This window comes from Neodiprion pinetum, chromosome 2, assembly GCF_021155775.2.
Source record: "Neodiprion pinetum isolate iyNeoPine1 chromosome 2, iyNeoPine1.2, whole genome shotgun sequence".
Taxonomy (NCBI): Eukaryota; Metazoa; Arthropoda; class Insecta; order Hymenoptera; family Diprionidae; genus Neodiprion; species Neodiprion pinetum.
In genome coordinates, this window is record NC_060233.1 from 37,147,783 (window position 1) to 37,173,831 (window position 26,049).

General features: G+C 45.4%; 1 protein-coding gene and 1 long non-coding RNA gene across 3 annotated transcripts in view; one reads left to right on the forward strand and one right to left on the reverse strand.

Moving 5' to 3' along the window:
• The window catches only part of GluRIB (Glutamate receptor IB), a 153,664-nt gene that overhangs the window by 109,570 nt on the left and 18,045 nt on the right, over positions 1–26,049 (reverse strand). The gene's annotated exons all lie outside the window — the stretch shown is intronic.
• Positions 1–26,049, forward strand: part of LOC124211360 (uncharacterized) — a 154,153-nt gene that overhangs the window by 107,291 nt on the left and 20,813 nt on the right. Inside the window, exon 6 of the long non-coding RNA XR_011176316.1 lies at positions 7,334–7,543. This is a non-coding gene — a long non-coding RNA (uncharacterized lncRNA). The remainder of the gene's footprint in view (positions 1–7,333; positions 7,544–26,049) is intronic.

The window sequence follows — 26,049 nt, forward strand, 5'->3', positions numbered from 1 at the left end:
ATGATTTCAATCGTATTTCAAGAATTTTTCGTCGAACGTTCGGTAAAGTTATGGAATACCTGCGGTGTACGTAGTCAGGGCAGTATGTCCAGCTAAAACAATATTATACTGGAAATATTTGAATGTGAATAACGTGTGTGCACCGGGCGAAAATATATCGTAGAAACATTTCAACAATAGAATCGCGGACTATTTTATCCGTTATGTAAATCCATGCAAAATATCTGCCACCGCTGCACGGATGTATATTTAATCGGACCAGTTCTGTACCAATATTCCCTACATTATTTCCTTCGTTTCTCGATAGTTATATCGTAGGCGTATGTGTAGACCTACACAATGCGTGCATACATCCTCTCTCCCTTCCCCGGCGCTTCATTGTCTCGAATATTCTCGCCGTGAGGTTCCTCTCGATCTAATCGCAGAACGTGTTTCACGCTTTGCTCCCAAATCGTCTTTCATCTTTGTCACACATATACCTCCACGTTTTCCTTTCACCGTAAAATTGAATCGCGAAGAAATGCGGTACTTTGGGTGAAAAAAATGTAAAAAGGTGAAAGGAGATTGCTAAAGAATATTGGAATTTCTTTATGAAAACCCAAACAGAGCGGGACTTGAACTTTTCTTCCGTTTCTCACGATCCAGCGCGACGCGATTGTATATTTCGGAAATTCAATATCGAGAACTGAATTTTACGCGGAAGTTTTGTTTCATAAAAAACTTCCCCCCGCAGTCGATATTGCAAAGTGCCGGTGGAGCCGAATTATCCCATATACGTATAAATAGGAAATCGCTGCGGATAAAGGGAATAATTGAGAGACGAGCAAATTCGGCGGCAGTTACATTAGTGAGCTGCTAATGCGACCGCCGGCATCTCTTTAATAAAGTAGCATGCGCCGTGCAAATAGTGAAGTGGGTACCTAAATCCAGATTAATTGTGTTCAAATATTAGCGAGAGCCTGCAGCGCCGAGCTGGCAGGCAAGAGCCAACCAACGGACTCGAATCCCTGCCGAGGAGGCGGAAAACTTGCCGGCACAAGAGAAGCCCGGTTGCGTTCGAGTGGATGGGGTTGATTTTTCCGGATCCAAAGTATATTTGAATCACCGAAGCGGTGAGATCCTCTGATCTCAATTCCTCGGTGATCGACGGTATCGCGGGAGACGAAAAGTCAAAGAAATCGAACCAGAGTGAAGAAGAAAGTATAAAATAAAATCGGAAGTATGCGTGGTGACGAATATGCGCACGGGTAACATTACGAGAAATCGTAGTACACCTCTTTCTTGTGTACCACTGACATTTTCTGCCTCGTTTACTCCCTATTCTTGAATCTACGAATTTCACCGGCGTTAAACTGTTCTCGTCCCATTTTTCCTATTTCCCGCCTACCTAGCCACCTACCTACCTTCTTTTCTTCCGTCTCGAAGTAACGTCACCCGGAAATCGTTATCTTCGCGTCGCAAGTCTGACAAGACTTAGTCGGGTTCTCCGGCGAAACGATTTTCAGAAATGGAATAACATAAAATGAAAGAAGTCGTCTCGTCTCTGGCTAGGGATGCTGGATTCGTATCAATTTTCATCCTCGCGATTGTACGATTATTCCTTGAATTTGTACAACTTCAATAATCATCTAACAAGCGGTAAATTCTCATCCCCCCATAAATATTCATCCGTAATTTACTTCATGCCACGATGATATTTCGCTGATTGTTAATTTCCGATGGAATGACAAAACTTTTTCTGCCCGAATTGTTACACGCAATTTATCAACAGCTGGAGGGATTTGTCATAATTGTCAAAACAAATATTAGATTGGGTAATTTTTGTATGAACCAGCGGCGTTTGCACGTTGTATACCACGAGGTGGATTCGTCTGAGAAATCGCGATGATTCGCTAATCACCCCCCCCCCCCCCCCCCCCTCCCCCCCTCCCCCGTTGCCAGAGTAGCTAGTTTCATCGAATTGCTTTCGTTCCCACCGGGAATCCTCCGCGCCAGCCATCCAACTCCTGCGACGGTTTTAAACTGTCAATTACACTATTAGCTTCGAGATAATTTGATTCTGGCAAAGAGAACAGTGAATGAGAGGCGTTTCATCTTGTACACGTGAAATAAAGTAGGAATTTCTCTTCCTTGTATATTACCGAATCCGAGGAAAAGTGGCTCTTTTCGATAGTCCATCGCACCCCGTATGTTTACCTAGATATACAATGTATTCACAAATCCCCGTATCAATGATATCCAGGTCACTTTAATTCGCAAATGTCAAATGTAACTTAAATAGGATTGGGGTCATATTTTTCTTCATCTTATTCATTTCCTTCTCTTTCTTTCTTGGCTCTTCGTTTTCTTATCACAGCCCCGCTTCTTGGTACGTCGAATGAAATTATTTGAATACATATATTTCGCTGAGCCCTCGAGCTCCACGCGTTGAGTGAACCCCGCGGTGTTATTGCTGGTTGTATAGATTTATTATACCTTTGTTTTATGGGATTGATCGAGAATGTAAGGGTTTACGGGCTTAGCATTGCACTCAATATTGCTGTCCGATTTTATGCGTCTGTAAGGTAAAAAAAATGGGAAATACTTAGTTTACCTGTACGTGCACCGCCACGTTATACGTGAACCGAAACCATACTGCAGAAGATCATTCGACCTCACCTCGCATCAGCGATGATTGTCGAATTAGCCCGGACGTGGCGGGATGGTGAAATTAGTCATGCCCCGGAAACGGGAAGCGAAAGACGCCACGTCCTTTGCCGCACTGCGGAGGGAAGCATCAAAGCCGGGACGGAAGCCGATGGTAGCGAGGACTATGATGATGAATAGAATTAGACGTATGCATATGTCTGTGTTACGGCGGGCTGATTGATTGATGATGATTAGCGACGTCGCTCGAGGAGCCTTGTCACCCCGCGTGTACAGGGTAATGCAGAAATTCGTGGACGAGGTTTAAGAAGCCCGCTGTGTGGAAGGGCGAATTCGAATTCGAATAGAATTTACGACTTAAGCTGTAGGAGTAATCCGGGAGGAACTCAGCAACTCGGTGGACAATTTCGAATGCGTCTTAGACGCTATTCTGCGGTTTATTGCAATCCGCGACTGGAGCACTTATCTATATACGCGTGAAAGTGCAGTAATATTTCGATCCGAACACCCTGGAAATATAGAACCGCTATCCAAACTGGCTCGCTCTGTCCTGTTGGTCCAATAATCCTCGAGAACGCCTCCTTGCTCAGCTATAGGAGCTGGAAAGTGGTTCCCCTCGGGTACCCTGGTTCGCGATATCGCACGAACGACCCAGTTTCGCAAAGCGGAGCCATGGATGCGCAAGAGACCCTGGCACGATCGGTGAAATTGGCTCCTAAGATACGAAGAAAAACTTGTGTTGCACGACAATTCACCGATAAAAAATTAAGTCGTTGAATTTTCTACAACTGCGGGTGAATCGCGAATACTGTGAAAAATGGAAGACGTTTAAAGCCTTCGCATTCCAACAAGCAATTTTTCAAAAACGATCCTACCTCACCTACATTTCTACCGCCGTACGTATAACTGTCCCGCATTATTGCGGTGGTTCTGAAGTAAGATAAAGGTTGAGTCTGTAGGCACGTCTCGCGTTGATGCCGCGTGTAGTGTTTGCGGATGTCTGCAAACAGCTGAATCACGATTGGCCGATGGGAGTTCAGGTGTGCGTTATAGCTGTTTGAGTAGAGAGGAGATCGGCGAAAGAAAAACGAAAACAAAGGGAGGAAAATGCCTGCAGAAGATGGCAGCCCGAGGCCACGTTACGCCTGCAAGGGTGAAGGGTGGCTGCCATTCGACGCTGCAGGACGAGATGAAAGGTAAAGAAAAAGCTGGTTTCCGGTTCTTCCACTTCCAAGTAGGAAGTCGACCGTAGCTGTGCTCAAAATCGCAGGTGCTAGTCAGCCAGCCGTCTTCTGTTACGTCATATCCAGAGTATCTAGCGTTATTGCATCGCGTTAACGTTCGCGGAATAGAGCTCTGCCGTTTGTCGTACGCGTACGTACCGAGGCATAATGTTTTTATGCACATCAGCGTAGAGCGCCAACCTACATGACGATAAACGTGAGCGGATTGTTATTCGTGGAAACATGATGGAAGAATGCAAGCTCTGCAGAAATTTTCATATAATACAGTTTAACGGAGCACGTACAATTTACTGGTAGAAATAACAGGTACCTACATTCCTTACACTTTTCATGATTTATGATTTTTTTACTCGATCCCTGCAGTACCCCCACAACGCGCACTGTGACTCACATACCCGTTTTGCACTTGATTACAAACGGCTCACAGAGATGTTTCGTCCCTCGAATTTTCAAGCAACAAAAACCTCGAACGCTAATTTAAAATATTGAAAATCTGAGACAAGCCTCAGCCATTCGTAGCGTTCATTTAGCCAGAATGTTTGAGCGATACGTTACAGTCGCCGTACCTTCCGCGGCGTGAATACAGTCTACCAAAATCGGAGCAATGCCAGCGGAAGTATCGCGAGCATGAAATTCTCGAGGTTTTCCTTGCTCGCGTTCACCGTTTAACCCTGCAAGGCACTGCAGTGGCGTTAATTCGGGCGTGTGGCTCGGCCACCGGGAGCATACGGGTTGAAACCTCGAAACCCGTTCAGATCACGGACTCGTGAATGTGGATAATAACAATTACGCATCGTTATTTCAGACCCGCTGACACGAGGTCAGATTTGCACCGCTGCGGCGGTTATCATTGGCATGCATTAAAGCAGGTGCGGTCCGTTCCGCTCGGAAGCGAATCGTTAGCCAAGCACGTCGTCTCTCGCAGCCGAACCTCGCAGGTCGCGATCATTACCGAGCCTCCTACCAACCACGGAGCTTGAACCTCCTGGATCGAGCCCTCCGGCTCGAATGACGAACCAACGACGCGCACCGACTGCCGCAGGATGGTTTAACGCGGCGTTCCGCGATGTGCGAGAACGCAGCCCCTGCATCGAGGCCGCTGGTTGATGGTGGTTGCGGGCGTTACCGCCCGGTCATTTCCATGCGTTAATATCATTCACCGGGCCATCATTCAATTACAGGCATAGAACCGTTTCGAACATCTACGCAATTTATCGCCCGTTCTGAATATGGATGCTGCCCGCTCTGCACCTCGTACTCCACATGCCATCTCTCGGATTCGCAATGCCCCATCGACTTTTACCGTTTCGAACTGTCCGCCCTCGCTTCCTTGGCCGTTCGAGTTTAACGACGATCAATGAGAAAATGCACCGACAAACTTTTCGTACGGGGCGCAGTTTCGGAAGCTGCTCATCCGCAGCGAGACGCGGAAATTTCACGTTCCCTCGGTTGACCTGAACTCGGGCCGAACCTCTGTTTGTCAGATTGGGGAGTGAGCAAATCGGTTCGGAAGTGGACTCAGAAGAGCCCTCTTACCTTGGGACGGTCCGCCCCTACATTTAACTCGTAGAATACCGTCGCGACGGGACCGGGTAACATTATTGGCCGCGGTGTTGAGTGCCATTGAGTAGGGTAGGACAGGAGAACCATACGCGGATACGCGGGTACTGCGCGGAATACAAAGTGCCTACCTGCCTGCGGAATACATCAACCGGCGGAAGCATGCATGCGGTTATACCGCGTATGTAGGTACACGCGTAAGCATACACGATCAGAAGGGCGGAGGAACTCGAGACAAGGCTTCCTCGTCCATCGAGTATCGATTACGCCGGGAGTACTCGCACAGCAGAAGCCCGAACCTCTCCGCGAAATTCGTTGTCGATTGTGACGTACCCTGGCGGAAAAATACAAGCCGCGACGCCCACTTTTGTGTTATAGGAATATAAAAAAAATGTTCCCTGCAGGCCTTTCGTATTTTCCATTCGCGTATCACCATCGCAGACGTGGCTCCCCGCGTGTTCGCAATTACGCGGATGCATTGTACGCGAGAAATTCGCGTTTACGAGTCTTTGCAAAATGGGATTTGGTTTGCCGGTTCGATTCTCCCCGAGTTCTTCTTCGCCTGCGATTCTATTATATATCCACTGCCTTAACCCGGCTGCACGGCAGCCAACCGGAGAACGCCGGGCTCCCACTTCCGACGTGAAACAACCCTTAAAAATTTACTCCCAACAGTCGATGGTGGTTGATGCTACGCCCGGCAGGCTATTGCTCCATTTCCTTCGCGGCTGATGTTTCAATCTCAAAGTGCTCCGGCCGTCATGGGGCTCCGCATGCGCCACTCGGAGAGATAGAGAGCGGAGAGTCACCCTGCGAAGGAGTCGTTCGATTACGGGCCGGTATTCTCTAGCCACTTTTTCCCCTTTTCTCTCCACCACCTCGCACGATCCTCGAGCTCTCCGTACTTCGCTGCAGTTGAATTCCTTCTCCGTCGAGCTCGGCCGACATGCCGCGTCTCCTCGCCGTAAGGAATGAAGGTCCGTTCAACGCCGGAAAGAAGAAGGATTAAGAGAAACCACGGCCAGCCGGCTGCCGGTCGATTATACTTTCGCGCTGATAATATATCAGTCTGTAATGGTCCGGCACGGCGTTTCGTGCTCGAGCTCCTTGGGCTTCGACCAATAGAGCTAAGCGCTCGAATTCGCTCGGCTACAGGGATCGCCCTTGTAGGGTGGCGAGGGGTGGAAGCGGCCACGGCGCCGCGGAATGGACCTTGTACAAAAGATCCGTTGAGATAAATCGAAGGTTCTGCCGGTCGAATTAGTTGCCGTGGAAAAGGTCTGAGTCTACTTGCCACTCGGGCCAAGGGCCAGGGGCCGCACTCGATCGACGAACCCTCAGGATCCTCGCCCTTTGCCGTCAATTAGGTGCCTCGCGACTCCCAGCTGACGTACCTACAATCAATTATCATTAGGCAAACGAGCCCGAGATGAACTTCAGTCAGACTAACAACGAGCTCGGCAGAAATGGGCTTACGCGACGGGACGACTGTAACTCGACGAATTCTAAATGTACCCAGAAACCGTTGGTTCACTTTTTTTCGCCCAAACCCGGCACCGAGTGTGCCGTTTAGTTCGCCTCGAAAAATTCAGTTAAAAGGTCAGTAAAGAGCGAACACTTACTTCTTCAAATTGCGTCATCGTGATGAGTCATTATTTTATCACCATTTTCAAGAAAAACAAAAAACGGTATTGCAACTTATACTCTCAGAGGATGTTCAACCCTTCGATCTCGGACAGCTGCGAATTCTCCCCCTGAAGTCGGCCAAAACGGTCTTAATCTGAAGTAAAGCGCTGTCCAGTGCCAGATTTTTGAATATTATTATAACGGCAGTTTAGTTATCGACCTGGTCCGAGACGCGTTAAAAGTATTTCTCTCCGCAGACTTGGCACCAGCCAGAGGTCCCGGGGGTAACCGCCGCGGGAAGGAGGGAATGATTCGAGTCGAGTTCGGGACCCAGGAAGCAGCAGCCCGATACTGCAACGGTTTTGAAGTACATGCATTTATTCAACGATCCGAACATCCTTGGCTCCGGAAATGGATGGGCCAATTTTCCATCCCTATCGCGTTGCCCTTGGGCCTCGGGAAATAAGGTGAGCGCAAGAGGTTTTCACTTTCACCTGCAGTGCCTGTAGCGGCCATGTATTTATGCCCGCGCGATCTTGGACGGCCTCGGCTTGATTTAGATGAGAATGGGGTGTGATAGGCCTCTTAAATTTGCGTTACACTCGCTAGAGCCCAAGAGAGCCAGTGTACGAGTTAACTTTGACAAATGGGAAAAATACGCGTTGAGTTATGCGGTAATTATTTGCCGGGAAACCTAATTTCTCAGCCTTAAGCAGGTGATGGATGGAAATGGAAATGAGGCTTCAGGTTTCTTCAAATTCGTTTTATTTAGCTGGGTTTGTCAACGAGGAGTGATCACAGTTTCGAAATATACCGAATACTTATTAGCCAGAAATCGGCACTGAAAATTGTACCGTGATTTTCTCTATCCACGTGATGGAAAATCCGTCCCTTTCTGAAGTAAAACCCAGAAGAGTGATGAATTCGAAACCATATTTCGGGTGATATGCTGTCGATTAATGAAGAATAATTACTCTGACAAAAGCTGAACGGCAATTTGTACCACCGATTTCTTTCGTTATTCCAGAAAACGGAGTTTTGTCAGGAAAATAACTTGAACGTGACCGACGTGATCTGTATTTTTCCCCATTTGTCAAAGTCAACTGATACTGGTCCCCTTACGTTCTCCATTTCTCATCTTGCCTTACATGTTCCACGACCAGCGCGCTGCTCGCGTATAAGGGAGGAAACGGCGCCTCCCAGACGCTGCAGGGCACCTATCCCACAGTCCGTATAACGGGATAATGCTCCGACTCGAAGCTAAGGCGATTTCAAGCTTAGTTCACAACAGAATCCATGCGCGACTGCCTTTCCGACTCTCTATGTACCCGCACTAGATTCTGGTAATGCCGGAATTACGTTTGTATGAAAATTCAACAAATGCAATTCCGACTCGCGTGCATCTTCTTCACTCGCCTCGAACCGCGTACGCTTTGCGAGAATCGTGGCGACCGAAATATCAGCATACTGGTGAAAGCTCTACCTTCAGCTTACCCTTCTTGAAACACTTCTTCCCAATTCCCAAAGATTGAACTTGGCATATCCGAAAACTCTATTATCCAAAATCTAACGGTGAAATATTTCTTCTTGGCGCGAACGGTAAACTTTCCTTTTCCAAAAGAAATGAGAACACCGACTAACCAAAGTTGCAAAGATATTGAAAATGTCGACGAAAGAAACGTCATCGTTCAGACAATTTTCGTTTCATCTTAAAGCCGACCGCATATCCGGTCAAGGCGCGTCTTCCGATTGATCGGGGACGAAGAAATCTACGCACGAGAATCCTATAACCTTCGAATTGATGTGAAACGTTATACGCAATAACGTCTCAAGATGTGAAAGAACTATAAGATAAACCTCCGGAACTTATTATACGGGACATAATGTCGCAAAGTGTATAATGGGGCAGTAATATCTTGAAAGATCACGGACCGTTTGACCGAGCTTAGGTCGATCCTGCAGGTGCAACGACGGCAGGATTATTCGGTAAATAACCGGAATTAAATTCCGGCAAAGATTCTGCGGGGGTTTGATAATTGTCAAAACGAGGGGTCCTCTCCTCTTGGGTTCGCTTTGCCCCGCGCTCCGTATACGTTCTTTGATAAATAACTCGGTGAGGTGGTCGTTAATTTTACACTCAACATTAAATCGGATCGTATAAGTTCCGGAATGCGAACCGCTTTTGCGAGAAAGATTAAGGGAGTCCACGTCGCTACGTGGATATATACCTATGTATGGGTACATAGCTGGGGGTGCGATTAGAGTTGAAAAAAATTTACCCTCTGCCGGGGAAGTCTGTCGGCAACTTCGCCCCGCGTTACATTTTTATTTTCCCTTATCGCCGGCCGAACTTCCCTCCGCACGGCCGCAGCCGCGGCTCCGCGCAAACCGGCCGAAGCGCCCCCCGCTCCGAAATCGGTCGTTTAACTTACGACACGTAAACCCGTTGATAACGGAAATGGTTACTATAGCTAACCTGGTCATCGCCGTGACCGAAACCCCGACCCGAGGACACCTTGCCCGGGCAAAGCCGCCGCCATTTCCTGTAAAAACTTAACGTAAAACGCGATGTAGGTTACGTACCTCGACGAAGTTCACGGTGGTCGAGAACGCGCTGCGGAAACGTTGTTTTTGCCTTCGCTGATGTCGAAGTCTCCTATGGAAATATAAAATTTCGTCGCCAAAATCTGTACAAATTCTGTATTTTTTCAGTGAAATTGAGCCATTGTCTCGAGGCGAAAGTTGCAACAGAACAATTAAGTCCAAAAGCGTCCAAAGGACTGCAATTCGCGAGTTTTACCCCGAAGCAGCGTGTACATCTACCCTTGTACTTGGGGCTGCGCGTCGCTAAAACCATCCATCGCCCGGCCTTGTCTTTGTCGGTGCTTTTTGCCGGTGTTTATGTCTTTGGCAGGTGCATCGTTTACCCTGGGAACTCCCGGTTTTCCTTTTATCCCCCGATGGTTGTTAATAAGTTCCGTACCTCGCGGCTCAGTTTCCCAGATTTCTCTTAGTTTCTCGGTAATTCCCGAGGGAGGCGGATATCGGTGTTGCACTTGCAAGGCCGATTATTAATTGCCACGTATAAGCGGGGCTAATAAAGCGCAGACGTTGGTCGACCGCGGATTGCGGCCGGATATCCAAGGACGGCGAGTCTCGTGCAGGCGAGGGTTGCCTTACCTTATATACCGACCGCCGCGGAACCGAGCTTTGACAAAGTTAATGGAGCGAGGAAATTATAGGGGTGTTTTTTGCCTGCCAACGTCACGCTACACCATTTGTTTTCCGTTCTTCTTGGATTAACGAAAACACTGGTTCTATAGACGCTGTACATTCGTCCCCTCGCCGCGAAAAAAAATAATCACTCGATCACCGCGGGCGAAATCCACGCTCGCGATTCACTGGATTTTCACTCGGGCGGTGTAAGGAGACGAAGAAACTCGATCCTCGTGGATATTGGATTTCGACCTATGCCGGTGCAGAAAATTCTAATACTTATCCGTCCGGAGAATACGAAAGGATCCGTTTGTTCAGCGTCGTTATTTCGAATCTGCCCCGCAGGAGGCGAAAATCGGCCTCGCCTTTTACGGTTATCCCGGCTGAATACGTCGACGTGGCAACGAGAATAATTATTTCACTTTTTATTCCGGTTAAACTAAGGTACAGATTTGTAACGTCCCGTGATAAAGTCCGGGTCGTGAGGCGGAGTTGGACGCGGTTCCTCGGGGAAACGCGACCCGAGAGCGGGGAAGAAGGGGAGTCGGTAAATGAGCGTAATTATGAGACAAGTTTTAACTACCCCACCTGGACAATACGGCATTCCTCATTGTCTCTGTTTTAAATAAGCTTCCTCGAGTGCGTCGGCGACACTGCGAAGCACAATTTGACGACACCAAACGTCCGAGGTCCTCGCCTCCGCTCCCAAGGGGCGCTAAAAATCCTGAGACTCCACCGCCTCGCGAATGCTCCGCGAATTTGAACCACACCCCTCGACGTCGATGCGTCTTTCCTCCGCGGTGCGAGGCCAGGAATCCTCCCCCACTGATTACAGTTTTGTCACCTCAATCCTTCAGCCGGGTAACACCATCTCGCGGATTATTATGGGCTGCTACACCCTCGTCGTCCCTCAAGCTCCTCCCGCACGAACCCTCTTTAACGTCCTCAGCCTTCCGCCAGATTGCTCATAATTTCCTGACTTTCTCGCGCGTCCCCGGTTACCGGCCTCAATTCTCAGCGATCCGTCGACGCTCGAACCTGCGGGTCGCGACGCGAATTTGTTACCCCGAGCTTATTGTTTCCACCACGAGCGAAAGGGAGAGATGGAAGGCGGGGGCGACCTGGTACAAATAGGAGAAGAGCAACGGGGCGCTGCGGATCTCCTCGCTCTTGACTGCGGACAATGGCCGGGGAAATTCGACCCCTCTTTCCTCCCACCGTGTCGCTGGGGACCAGCAGCTTCCGCTGCAGCAGGTGAGAAGAGGGCAGCGGAGCACCGCGGAAAGCAGAAGCGGGCGATAAGGTGCCGGTGACGGAGGCAATGGAGTGCACTCGAGATGCTTGTATATCGGCCCTCGTTCGCCAACCACATTACGGACATCAATGTGCAAAGTGCTCCGGGTGTATTCAGGTCCCCGTGCTCGGATATCTCAATGCTTCTCGCTCCTGTTCGCGCTGCACATGGACAGGGTACCTAAACAGGATATTATCGACTGGGACTCGGTATACGAAGTTGCGCGGACGACATGGAAGGCCATTATATCGGACCATAATTAGGAACCACGAAGCCGCTTCCGGATGTCTCGGTAGACGAGCTCCTTGACGGTGATCGAGTTTTGCTTGCCAAGTGCGTTCTGCTGTCAAGCTCGGTCTATGGAATTGTTTACACGCGAAAAAGTCAAGCTGCCTGCAGAGTCTCGTTTATTTATACTTAATTTTTATCATCGCTCTTTCAGCGAATCGTTGCAACTTTTTTCCCCCTAACTCTTTCAACACTTTTTTCGTGATCTTTTAGCCTTCTGGGTTATCGCTCAATTTCAGAGAAACTCTGTACGGTAGAGTTGTAAAGAATTTGTTTTCCAGTCAGCTGCTTTCGACGTGAGTTTATAGACGCTGCGAATACTCTTTCAGCGTTTCCATTTCAGGCTTACCGGCTGAATATCGTTGCGTCTAGCGATGTCAAGCGAAACAAAAACTCACGTGCAATCGTTGAAAATCGGAAACCCGAGCTCGGCAACAAATTGAATGGTAGTGCTTTTTAAATGCGTTGACTTTAGTGAGCGACGGTGAGCGAAGCCAATGAAAATATTCCCGACGATTTTCCGGTAGCAAGTATTTAACAAGGTTTCATCACTCGGTTCGAGGCGCGGGACGCGAACCGCTTTCGGCCCTCGAATTAATGGTTGTAATCGTCGTCTTTGCGCTGCCACCCGGAACTCGCGGAGACGTTGAGGCGCGGTTTTCGTTTCAAAAGTGTCGGGACTAAAATACGTTGCATATTTTGCCGATGCAAAGCATAAACATTTCTCCCGTAGAGGATACAAAATACGAAGAATGATATAGTGAGTGCGAAAGTAGTCTCGAGGAAAGCAAACCTAAGTACATATATGTATTGTTGAACCTGGAACGCGCAACTTACATTCGCCAAACTTCCGGCAGTCGAAGGCAAACAACGCTACCGAGTTCGTAGTTTCTGCAGGCATTAAGTCAATACGGATAGTAATGATTATTTTTATAGCGTAATACACGGTGTGTACGAGGTACTTTTTCCAGGCACGGAAGAGTTGAAACCACCGACAAATGTTAAAAACGTTCATATTTCGTTGACGGTGTGAGATAACGCCGAAAGAAAGGGACTGTCGGGAAAAAATAAAAAATTTCCATCCTTTTTTGCGAGACTCGCGTATCACCGGAAGAGTACGCAAAAAGCTGATCTATTATTTTGGGCTAGATGCCCCTGCTGGGACAGATGTGTGGAGTATCTGAGGCAAAAAGAAGCTGATAGTTTGAAACAGTCGTTCGTGCTGGCAGTGCGTGATTGTTTTTTTTTTCTTTCTCTCTCTGTCTCTCTTTTTCTTATTTTCCTTTTTAGTCCGAGTTTTCTTCCGATGCGTTTGTTTGTCCCCCCCAGTCATGAATGATGCTCTACACCCGGGCTCGCCGCCCGGTAAAACATTACTCGGAAATTGAACTGACAGAAGATTGATAGAGCTTCTTTTGCAAGAATTTCAGCGCTAAATTATATACGCACGTTTTCGACCTTTGCGTTATTATGATCATCGTTGTTGGCGTTGCGAATTTCGTTTATATCATTAGTACTACATTTTTTCACTTTTATCCGCTGAATTCCTACCCCGTTCACAATATTCTGTCTCGAATCTTATCAACGTCTAAGAATGTAACAATATTTGTAATTTCTTCATATTCATAACGCGCCTTATTCGCAATTAAGATTACTTGTAAAATAATTCGTCCATCGTCTTTTGTTTTTCATTTCTTCGTTTTATTTACGGTTGAAAGTCGGGGCAACCGGACCGCGAACAAGCATTTCGATCACACCAATTAGCCTCAATTCCGTTGTATTTTTCGTCGTGATTAATGTTTCACTGAACCGCAAATTTTTCTTAAAATCGTATAAAACTCCAACGTCTAAGTTCTGAGCGTACATGGATGCGTGAGCACAAAATCGTTACAAATTCAGTTTAGACTTTCATTCTTGTTTCGCCAAACAATCAAGGGCGAAGAGCACGGCAGGGGTGCCGGACATTTTTTCACCGTCTGCGTATAAACGAGCCGTTAGTCTTGAATCATTGCTTTTCACATGAAAAGCAGCAGAGGCGCCTCGTTCCTTCATCCTTCAGCCGCCACTTGAGCTTACTGCAGCGAATATGAAATGCGGTGCTGCAGTAAAAATCCTCCGAGGTAACGGACTTCCAACTTTAATGGCTACACTTTTACTCGCCGTTTCTGCAGAGAGCACCTGGTGCCCGAAGTGTGTAGTCGGTACCGGTAAAAGGGAATGACTAGTGTCTGGTAAGCAAATAAGGAGCAGACGATATGTCGCTATATATTTTATACAGAGTAAACACAAGATCGGACGATCTCTCGCGTTTCGTTTTTTTTTCACCTGTGTTGCTTTCAACGGCGTTTGTTCAAACGGCAAAATCGCGTCTGAATACCCGTTCGTTCGTGCAAACGTTTGTATCCATCAGCTCCGACTCCCTTGCTGGCTGATGCAGAATCATTGATTTCCAAAGGCTCGGAGGGTGAACCGTGCGTGTGCCGTAAATGGATAGAAACCTCGCCAGAATCGGAAATTTTAATCTTGGAGCAAAGGACGTAAATTAATACGTAGCTTGGATTATTAATTGTACCCGAGAATTTATGCAGGGGATCGAAATTGCTTCATTTACGCGCCGTGAGTCTTGAGTCTCTCGGCTATAAAGACGAGCCGAGCGATAGAGACGTTTCACTTGAAACCGTAACAAAGACAAAAGATCGCACTCGTTCCAAGGCTTGGACATTTTCGTCAAACTAAAATAAAGGGCAAGTCGAAAGTATCAAATATCAATGTGTCTCGATGCGTAGGCGTCTTTTAGATTAGACGAAACAGAATTGCTGGGTATTGCGTTTCTTCGGTTCACTTATTTCAGCTTCTAATTTTCACCTGCAATGATAACGGATTTCACAAATGCCGTGTCTTGAAGAATACAAAATAGAAGTAGAGAAAAAAAACGTTCGATCAGCGTTGAAATTAAAGCAATCGTGCAATTTGAATTCGATCAACTTAAGATCCCTCGGGATTAAAACAGTCCAACCTCGAGTTAGAAACAAAAAGCAAAATCGGATCTACCCAGTCCCGCATTTCCTCCCTCTCTTTCCCTCTGTCTCTTATTTTCTGCCCTTCTATTTTTTAATTTAAACGCTGGTGAGGCCGTCCCTGCAGCCGCTGACAAGTATAATGGGCGTGATTTTTATTCCGGCAATAAATTTCGGACACGCGAATTTAACTGCAAATTGCTACCACTGCCGCACCGACTAGCCGAGGGTTGACACTGGCGTACCTACCAAACGGAAAACGGTCGTGTGCAGTTTATAAATGAGAAGTGGTTTTTAAACTCGCCCGTTACACTGACAGATTCCAGCCTCAAAGTGGTCGAAATTATTCTCAACGTACGCGGCGGTTCACCCTTCGTTTAATAAACAAACGTCAAATCTTTATTAAATCGTCATATTTTACACAAATCATCACAATTCGAAATGACGCACCGAATATTTATGTCGATTCGTTCAATTTGATCGGCAATGCGATTGCAGTGAAATTTTTCGAAACATTGTCGAAAGTGCATCGCAATGCCACTTAAATGAATTCCTGTAACAATTGTATATCTTGACATTGTGCTCCTCGTCGCACCCTGCAAGCGCAGCAAGCTGCCGCAGCTTAAGGCACCTGTGACAATTGAGCACGAGCTAACGAGCTCGCAAATACATAATACGCATTATGTACGTCTTCGCTTGTGTCCGTACAACACGTGAATACGGTGAGTAGTGAACTGCACAGCCAGCCAGCCGGTAATACCTGGAGGTTGTTGAAAACGAATAACTAATTTGAAGCAAACTTGCAACGAAACTCGATGGTGCATCCCTGTGCGGAAACAACTAGGGGGCGTTTGGAGAGAGTGAAAAGAAATAAGAACGGTGACCCTTCGAAGGAAATCTTGTAACTGCCGGGAATTAAAGTGCAGTGCTTTTCGGGGCGAGATATGCAAGGAAGTCAGCGAAACGATGCAGGTTGAAGAATTTAGAACGCACGCGCGATCCGTTCATAATATAACTACCGGGGGCAGCATGATCGCGACCTTTTGCATACCGAGACAAGAGTCCCGCTTCTTGAATAAATCAAATACTCATGAATAAGTGGATTTGCTCACGAGCACATACGTGCGAGAGCGAAGTGCCGGAACCGAAATTTATTTACAGAAGAGGAGATGTTGTGGAGACTTATGGAGATGAATTTTACCCTTGAAAAACTCATACCTGAATATGAAAACCAAAAAGGAGGATTTCCTCGCAAAGAAGGAATCTTCCCGGGCTTAGCGTGTGCAGTTGGCGTGAAAAAGTCCTTCGAGGGATGAAAACCTACCCTTGAACCCATAGAAATCAGATAAAATAAGCAAAAACGTGTCGCGGGGATCGCGGATCTCCTGCACTTTTTACTCACGTATCAGGCATCAGCGACGTTATATATGCGGTGTAATTCGGAAGGCTTACCTGAAACAAAGTAGAGGAGAAATGGATTTAATTAAGTTGATAATTTTTTTTCCCCTCGCAGCTTCGTGCGAGGTAAATTGGTTCGCAAAAATCGGAACGGACTGTAGACACGGGGATCAACAATCGTTAACGTCACCGAGGAACTGAGTGAAACAACCCTCTTTTTTCACCGCATTTACCCTCCCACCCTGAAACAATGGCCCGGAGTTCAATTAGGACCCGGCGGCGTAATCTTATTGCGTGAAATGCTCCCTACCGCGCTACGACCTTTTCGCCTGGCCATTGTACACGTAAATGACAGACATAAGGCATAACTGCAGATTTTAGACATGCCAAGACTGAATCGAAAACATTTATCAGTAAATTGCAAAATAAACTTGTGTGATGAAAACATATTACAGTCGAATTTCATTTCACAAAATCAATATGGCCGCCGTTTATACGCTTGGGATTTTCTTTCGGCTCTATGATCGCTTCCAGCGTTTTTCGGTGATCGGAATGAATTTGGAATGAAACAGGGCGGTGGCAAAATTCATTCGGTTATAATTTCACCTGGATAAATACGCTAAAAATGGATAATGCCTGCAGATATGAAGAAAACTCTCAAAACGTTTGGTTGAATATTTGTTCACGTTCGAACCGGGCACTCGCTACACTTTTTTCCATCTCCAATTGGGAGACCTAAAAGATATAAAAACAAAAAAAAAACACTGGTGGTCAGCGGCGTGTCGCAGGAAAGATTTGAAACAACCCCGTAATATCGGAGAGAGATTAAGTGAGAATCGTAATTCGCGTTTGATTAAAGGGATGATAAACACGATGCCTCGACCCGCCTGACCTCGGAAATAAAATACCCCCAGGTTTAAAATAAAACGAATTCTAACGAATGTCCAGGGGTGGTCGAGGGCGACGGCAGACGACGAGACTTGAAATCCGAAATTATACACCCCGGCAACCGGAACTAACGAACGACGAGGCGAACCGAGGTCTCCGTGTACGTTGACAGTGTGCAGGGTGCAGCCGTTGTCGAACGAGCCGGGGAAAATCGCGTACGTTCGTTGGTTCGTTTGGTTTGTTTTGTTGCGAAAGGTAGCTGACATGACGTTAATTAAGGATATATCTGACGAACTGGAAGTAGACTGACGTGCTAGCCGAAATGTATTCCTTATTTACCCAGGAAATTCATTACGCCCGGTTTATCGAATAGCGCACGACGTGTGTATGCACCCTCATATGCACGCATGTATGCATGTATGCATGTACGGCGCAGAGGAACTTGAGCCTCACGCCACTATACTCCCTCGTCTCGTTAACTTCCCGGAGTAATTAATACAAACGCCTATCCGAAATTAAGCTCAGCCCCAAAAGTTTAAAGTGCTTTAAACAGTGGAGCGACTTAATCCTGCCGCCCTTCTTTGCGGAAACCGTGATTCTTTCTTTTTCTTCTTTTGTACACCTACCGTCTATTTTCACCCTTTTCTACAAACAGCACTCGGGAAAATGAATCGCGTGTAGAGTGCATTTGCATTCGCTGGGAAAGAAGTAGAAAAAAAAAAAAAAATCGATCACTCTTTACGAATCTAACCAATTAATTAAATCGTCTGCGTTGTGCGGAACATAGGCTGATACGTTCACGGAATGAATAGCCGCTTTTATAACTAATTCCTGTATAAATATCAGGAATTTTGCAACACGGTAAAGCTGTCTTTGATTATAGAGGAAGGTGATTTCTCTAATGCCGCGCTGCAGTGTTGAACTCAGAGGCATCACATCAGACTCCCTCTCCTCTCTCTCTCTCTCTCTCACCTTTCTGCTCGCCATTCTCCTTAACTGCAGCAGTGAGATCGGGCGAGTGGAAAACTAGGTGAGAAAGCGAAGACGTGAACGGCGAAACGAGAATAGTATAAAGCGAATTCGTAAAAAGTCGCAAACAGAAGGGTAATCTGGTAAGTGAAATCTCTCGGAAAATGCGAACGCACAAACCAGCTCCTGCAGCAGCAGCGGCGGCGGCGGCATGAAGCGGCAAGAATAGCACAGGAGCAGAAGGAGCGGCGAGAAGTTCCTCCGTGATTTCAGGGCGGATTTAGCATGGAATATTCATCTTAGCCGCGCTTTCACCCACGAGAATCCCTTCAGCCGGGAAAACCTGGCTTACGGATACCTCGTATCCAGCACGCGAGCATAAAGTACGCCGGTGAATTTTCATAGATTTTTACCCTCCGCAAGCTTTTCAAGATACTCGCCGTTATAGCACGTAGTTGTTCGAAATTCGTTCCAGGTATGAAATTTCATCCTTTGTATTACGTGTATAGCTTCATGATAGTTTCGACAAAGCCGATTATTGTTTGCTTTAAATGCTGGCGGTTTTAATTCGCGAGTTAACAAGCTGGATATATTTCCCCGTATTCGAATGAAATTGAGGATAATTCTTCGTATCACGGTACTAAATATGCAGCATCATTTTGTTCGTGTAATCTGCTCGAAAGCAACGCGCCCATTAGCGAAACCTGCAGTGCTGATTGCGTAACGTTACGAATGAAAAACTTCAACGATGAATTTCAAGCTCGACACTGCTTTTATTTCCGATATTCCGTCGACGAGCGCTGTTCACTGATACGGGGCAGAAATGTTCATGATTTGTTTGTTTTCCATTTGCCCTTAGGGAATGGTACGAAAAAATTATCCCTATTCAAGCCGCATACCAGCGTTGTTTGATTTTGGAACTTGGGGAATTCAACGTTGCAGTCTCGTGATCGAGACAGGAATTTGAATAATTATCAGAATTCAATAAAACATGGTTCGGAGCTTAGGCTCGAAACTATACCGTGCGGTTTTGCCGTTGCGGTTTCCGTTCAACTAGTATAATACATTATATAGTTCGGTATATAATTGAAAATACCTGCGGGGACCATACGGCTAATATAATTGAACGGCATCATTTCTGGAACCTTCTAATTCCCGTATAAATTAATAGGTTGATTAAATCAACCATGCTGAAATGAATTTCGACGTAATAAGGGTACAACAACAAGGCTTGTCAAGATGATCATCAAAATTGTTATTCCACGAAGAGAGAAATCCGTGCCAACCGGTTCCACAACGCGTGGTGACAACTGTAACATAATTTAATTATAATTAACCCGGAAGTTTCCTGCCATTTTCACGTGTATATCTGTCAAAGTAAAAGGTAGCAGGACTGATTGTGAACGCAAAGCCCCGTTCAAGCTCTACACCTTTATGTATACCTGCCTATCCAGCTTTCTCCTATATTAGCGATAATTAATAGTCGACGGTACTTGCGGCATATCTATCGTGCAATTTTTTCCCAGTCAATTCCTCTTGTCTCGCTGCACGGTTACCGGTTATATGCGTACTCTTCAACCGAGCAATTACACAGTTCGGCGATGAAAAAGTTTTCTGAATACTCCTACACGACACATATAGATTTTGGTCTGCTGATTCGGAATAGCAGCTCCGTTTTTACGTATCACGTCGTGATTTTTTTAAATTCATACATACACGGAGAGATACTTTTCTTAGAATAACGTTATTAAAATAAATATTCTTAGCAGTTTTAAAGTAGTAATCTAGTAAATTCATGTTTACTTCGTTCGTATGAAGGTGCAGACTTTCAGAATGTCATGACAAGCTCAGAAAAAATGCCTGTAATACCTTGAAAACTTTAGTTTCTAAATTTTTAAGCAACGTAAAAGACCCTAATTACAAAAATTTGTCCGAGAAACGTTAAGCAGCTATAAAAACTTGTGGTGTGGTATGAGTCTGAAAGTTCACTTTATATTAGATTGGCGCTAGTTTTTATGTCATTGTAGTGTTGCAGAGGGGAGGGGGGTGGTTTTGAACATACTCAGACACCAAAATTCACGGAAAAAATTAAATTTTTTTTGCTCAAGCTGTGTAGTATTTTTTTTTCTTTCTTTTTATACAAGCTTTAGATATGGAAAAAAGTCAAATTTTGCATCTAAGTATTGTTTTTTTAAGTCATATATGAAAATGTCGATAAAATAAATAACCAGAGTTAATTTAGAAAAAGTACGCTTACTCCTATTGTCGTTGACATCAAATCTTACTAAGGCTATTCAAACCTCAAGGGCAACAAAACCACTGTTGACCAGTATAATCAAAATTTAGACATAGGTAGTTTTATTTCATTCAACCTGTAGTTTGTACCTATTTTCCATTTAAACACGGTTTCATCTAAATCTGCTGAATGTGACGTGGTGTACCTGTATATAATATGAATGTCGTTTTATATTACACTCAGGACTACTTTTACATATATTAATACTCTGGTAGAAGAACTTTCAAAGAAAAAAAAAAACTCGGACCTGTAATATTATTGAACAGAATGACGAGGAGTCAGCCCAAGATTTGTCAGCAAGGTTGAAAAATAACTCAAAATCTAGATCGCGTAGTTAATTAAAGAGCTTTTGAAGCCAACTTGACGATATCGCCGTGCAGAAATCTCGAATGAATAATTTTTTCAAATACTGAAACGACATTGAAAACCAAAAGTAGAAATACAAAATTAACGCACACATATTGCATATTTGAACCTACCGAGTCGCACAAATTGACCATAACGATGTATTCGAAAAAATTGTCAACGTTATTTGGCGAATCGCAGTGCGGTCTGGCGCACAATTTAATTACGCGAGAACGGCTTTTACTCTTCAATCGGAACGTCTAACTACGAGAGGCGTGTCGCAGGAGTCGCGGAGTTTTGACTGATTACACGTCGAAAGCAGCAGTAAACTGGCGTAATAAAACTACGTTTGTAGGAACAAAAGGAAACGGTAAAAACAAATCCGAAGAAAATTCACCCTCTGAAACCTGGTTGAAAAGCACCGACGACTTTCGAGGCGCCTGTACAATGCACCTGAAACTCGCTTCAAAGTCCGTTTGATGAGAAGATGTCAGACGCCTCCACTCGTCATTCTTTGAAACTGAACCAGGCGGAACTGGCGCAGCGTTTTTTCTTCCCTTGAAACGAGGTTCGGAGTTCAGACTCGAGGAATCCGTGTTTCCGTTACCGTCAAGTCACGTTTCGCGAAGTTCATACGAGACGAATGTATATCGACCAAAGTGTCAAGTTTGTATATTATATAATGCCATCGAGCGACTAGATATCACGTCCTCGCTCTCTCTCTCTGGAACTCGGGCTTCCCGGCCGAGTGAACCCGCGTGTGTCTAGGCGGGTAATCCCTTGGCCATATTATACTAAGTGCTTAGTGGAAAAGTCGAAGACCCTGCAGGGCGACGCCTTAATCAACCAGACCGCAGACGATCGCCGACGTGTCGTACCTCAGATAATCAACGTGGGGTACACGAGGGGCGAGGGATTGCCTGCAGGGCCGTTTAAACTTGCAGGATGATGATTTTCACCCCGGAAATATCTCTGCGTCTTTAAATATACCTCGTAGGAAAACGTGAGTTGGACATGTCCCTTGTCCGTTATTTCTGTTTTCCGCAACCACTGTATTCGTATTATCGAACTTGAAAGATGATCATTCCTACTGTTTCACTTCGCACTTCTGAAACGTCCCAACGTTTTGTACTCAGAAACGGGGTAATCCTCTGCTCTGTAGGTACTTGAGACTCGCGAATGAGGAAACTCAGCTCACCGAAGAAAACTTGTATGTTTTCCTACACTCCAAGTGACTCGGCAATTACTTCCTCGTCCAAAACAGGTGAAATGGAGAAATAATCACGTTTCCACTTTACAAAGTGCTTGCTGGATTTTCAAAATGACTCGGTATAAAGCCTCTTTCTTCATTTTTTTTCTTTTTTTTTTTCGTTTACTTGTGTATCTTTGATCAAAGTATATCAAACAAAACATTCAGAAACATTTCAAGACATATTCAGACAATCGTTTAAATCGTTGGATTTCGTGGCGAGAATTCAGTGTATCCCCTGAACAACGTCATTCCTCCGTAAAATGAATGAAACATGTTCGAGACTAAGATTTTCTCGTGACGACGTGAACAATTTCGCCAAAATTTTGTATTTCGAAAGCACACCGTCGGGACGAGAGCCGAAGGTAGAGGGCGTTGCTCGTTATAACGAAAGTCACGTGGAAGAGCGGGAGCGAAGTTGAACGAAGTCATCCGCTCAGGGACTTCCCCAGCTGGTTTCTACGCGCTGAAACAAACCCCAGGAGCTTGTCCCAGCCCTTCTGCCCCTCTTTCGCCAGCTTCTTGGCTTGCCAGTATGGGCTTCATTACACGGCCGGTGCTATGCAGTGACACGTACCCACCATATTCTCCGGGATTATTTAATTGGTGGTTTAAATTTGAACATTAGCCAACTGTTGGGATGGCTCAAATCACGTGTACTGTTATTCGAAGACGATATTTTTTTCTTTTTTGCTTCTCTTTTACCATCCTCCTCCCGGCCTAGTATTAAGCCTCGTCGTTTTATACGTACGTAATTAACTCGCAAACCGTGATTTATCTACCGGAGGGGGGTCAGGAATTTTTGACAGGATTTTTAATCTGTTGTAAATGTTCTCTCTTTATCTTCATTTTTCAACAAACAGCGCCGAATGAACCGCTAACAATAGAGAGATTTCTTAATATATATAAAAAAAAACCAATACAGCGAATCAGAGTATAATGACGTGTACTCTACAATTTTGTCATTTAATGTTATTCTCAGACATTTTCTTTGCTGTCTCTCTCAACGAAGCGAATGTGTGTAATTCGTCAGATACGTATCTCAAATCCCCATAAAAATCCGTGAACTTGCGAAATTGACGTTTGCAAAAATTGACGGACTTTCTACGCTCATTCCTGAAATTGTTACTTGTTTAAATAAAATAAGAGCAACGACGCCTAAAGAACCAGACAAGTTATAAATGCTGTTCTCTACTATTGTTGGTAATTTTCACCCTTTTGATTGAATTTTGATGATTTTCCAAACTCTGTTCTTTTTTGGCCAACGACGACCTTGGTGATAATTTTTAACACGATATTATTCATATACGTTAATTAACGGTTTTTATGCCGCTTTAAACTTCGGTAAAGTTAAGTTTGCCATCCTTTTCTTTCTATCTTGGTTGAGTAATAGTGTATTTTTAAGTTCAGTAATTGGTTTAATAATTGGCTGGCTGGTTATGTTCTGATTAATCGGCCCTTCAAGTTACAACTTTCTGTTCAAACATATTTGAACAATTCTTTTTCAATAAATTTCTAGTCTGAGGAGCCCCCCCCCCCAAAGGAAGAAAACGTCAATATGTGTTTTTTAATACATAACGACCGATGACACCAAGAACCCTATACATTCATCACACACGGTCGAGAAACAATCTTCACATTGACCGACTGGATACGTATGTTATACTTTCAATTCTGATAAATGACAAACACGATAAGGATGATAATGATTTTGCCCTAGGGACACGACGATGCCAACGTGACCTGAAAGTGATTTCCAACAATTAAAAACCTTCGGACGGGTTGGACGACGTATTTCGCGTAAGAAGGAAGACAGCAATTCCTACGATCGGCTGAAATCCGTGTGAATTTCTGCGTACCGTACCACTGTAATTAGATTTAATTATAATCCTGGTCCCGAGCTCGGACCAATTTTCTTTTGCCATCCCGGACCTTTTCCTTCCCCTCTTCCTCGTCTTCTACAGCCGGCCAATCTTTCCCCCGAAGTGTCCTCTCACCTCTCCACCTCATCACCGTTTTCCAGTCCCTCTGCAACTCTCCAGGGAATTATGTTGACAGGATGTTTCCAGCCTCGACTCGTTCGCTATCGAGGAAAGAGCCTCGAGCTATTTGAGCTGCAATATCTAATCGAGGAAGTCGCCGTCGCGCCTGCCGGTTATTCGTACGTTCCTACGGTATCAGGGCAACGATTATCATACGTAATTGCAGGAGCGTGACAGTTAATTGGGCGCTAAAGGGCTCTAGGCTCTCTCCCTTACGGACCAAACCGGCTCGGATGGAGAAAACGGCAAAAAGTTATTAGACAATCACGCCGGCACGCCGTCTTTTTCAGTTCATTAGCCGGCCGTGTCTGCAGGGGCGGATATCGTTGTTACGATTTTCGAAATTACCCGCTAATTACTACCAAGCATGTGCCCGGCTGTCCCATTAACGCCGTTTTCACGTACGACGCGTGACGCTGCTTATTAAGCATACCATGAGGCAATTCAATTCGCACCTGCATCGCGATTAGCTCTACGTACGAATCGAAACTAGACGTAACGTAGCTGATCAAATTCACCGTGCCTTACAGGCAACGGAGTTCGAAGTCGAAACTCGATTATCGGGGGGTCGAATTTTACGCAGGCATGCCCGCCTAACTCGTAGGAAACGGAATTGCACCCCGCGGAGGGATTCGGTGAAAAGGACTTAAAAACCGAGTCTGAGTGAGAGCTCGGGGTCTAGCCGTGTACTAAATCTGCTACGTGACGGAACTTGTTAATTTTCAGCCACAAAAACGGAGGACGGATCCAGAGCCCCTCGATTCGCCGGGCTGTACAAGAGCTGCGTTTGTGTAATATACGCAACGTATTCCTGCCGCCATGCTAACCGGAGACAGCCGGAGATCAACCGTTCAAGAAATCTCCATGAAATTCGTTTGCGACCGGATCCTGCAGCGATCCTGGCGTCCCTGTGAAAGTTCTCAAGATGTTCCGCGACCCTGCTAAATTCCCGCTTTCAAAGCGCTCCAGTGAGACGCAATTATCGTTCTAGTGCCAACACTGTCTTACTTTTCGACCTGCCCACCCTCGTCAGACGTTATAGCAGACGACTCGGAAATGCGATACTACCCGGGACGTCTCGCCTGTGATTATCTAGCATTTCGAATGTTTCCTTTCATCTATTTTTCATAAGTTTTTCGTCCCGTTCATTTTCCTTTTTTTTCCCATTCGCAAAGAGTGGAAATAATTTTTGCTTCACTGCATGGCTATCGATCAAACTTTTGTCTAGCGTTTGAGTTTCGGTCATTTCGTTATATTTATGATCGATGCTGAAACGTCGGTATACATACATATATACACATACGCAATAAACCCGACGGGTTGAATTTTTGAAAAATAAAATGTGCTTCGCTTTGCCCACGTGATTCCTATTTATTGATAGCTGTTATACACTCGTACGAATTGTACGCTCTTAAATAGAGAATTCCTTTCAACTCTGGTTTCGATGTACCAAAGAGATACGGGGCATTTTTGACAAGCCGGCGCCGCAAGTTGCCGGCGAGGTTGGGAAAACGTGACTGCGAAACCCGCGGCTTCGAGGGGATAAATCTCCTGGTCCCTTTCCAAACTGCCGTGTCGGAATCGCAGCCGCAGCGGTAACGCGTGCAGCCCGCAGAAATGGCTAAGAATCAAAATAGCTATAGAGTATAGAGGTACCCGAATGAATATTCAAATAGCTGTGAGGGAGAGAGAGAGAGAGAGAGAGAGAGAGAGAGCAGGTATATATGTATATAGGAACTTACTCGTATATATATATACACGTATAAAAAACCACGTTACCTCATTACAAAAACACGCTCAGGCACAATCTCAGGTTATACGTATAACTTACATGCCGAAGTGCAGGCGCTATTCTATGCAATTAACAACCTTCGTGTCACTAGTAAAATTTTTAATTAAAAATTCACACATCTTTCACCTATATCCCATAAATTCGAATTTCATTAGTAATAAGAACCGTTTTGTTTTGTT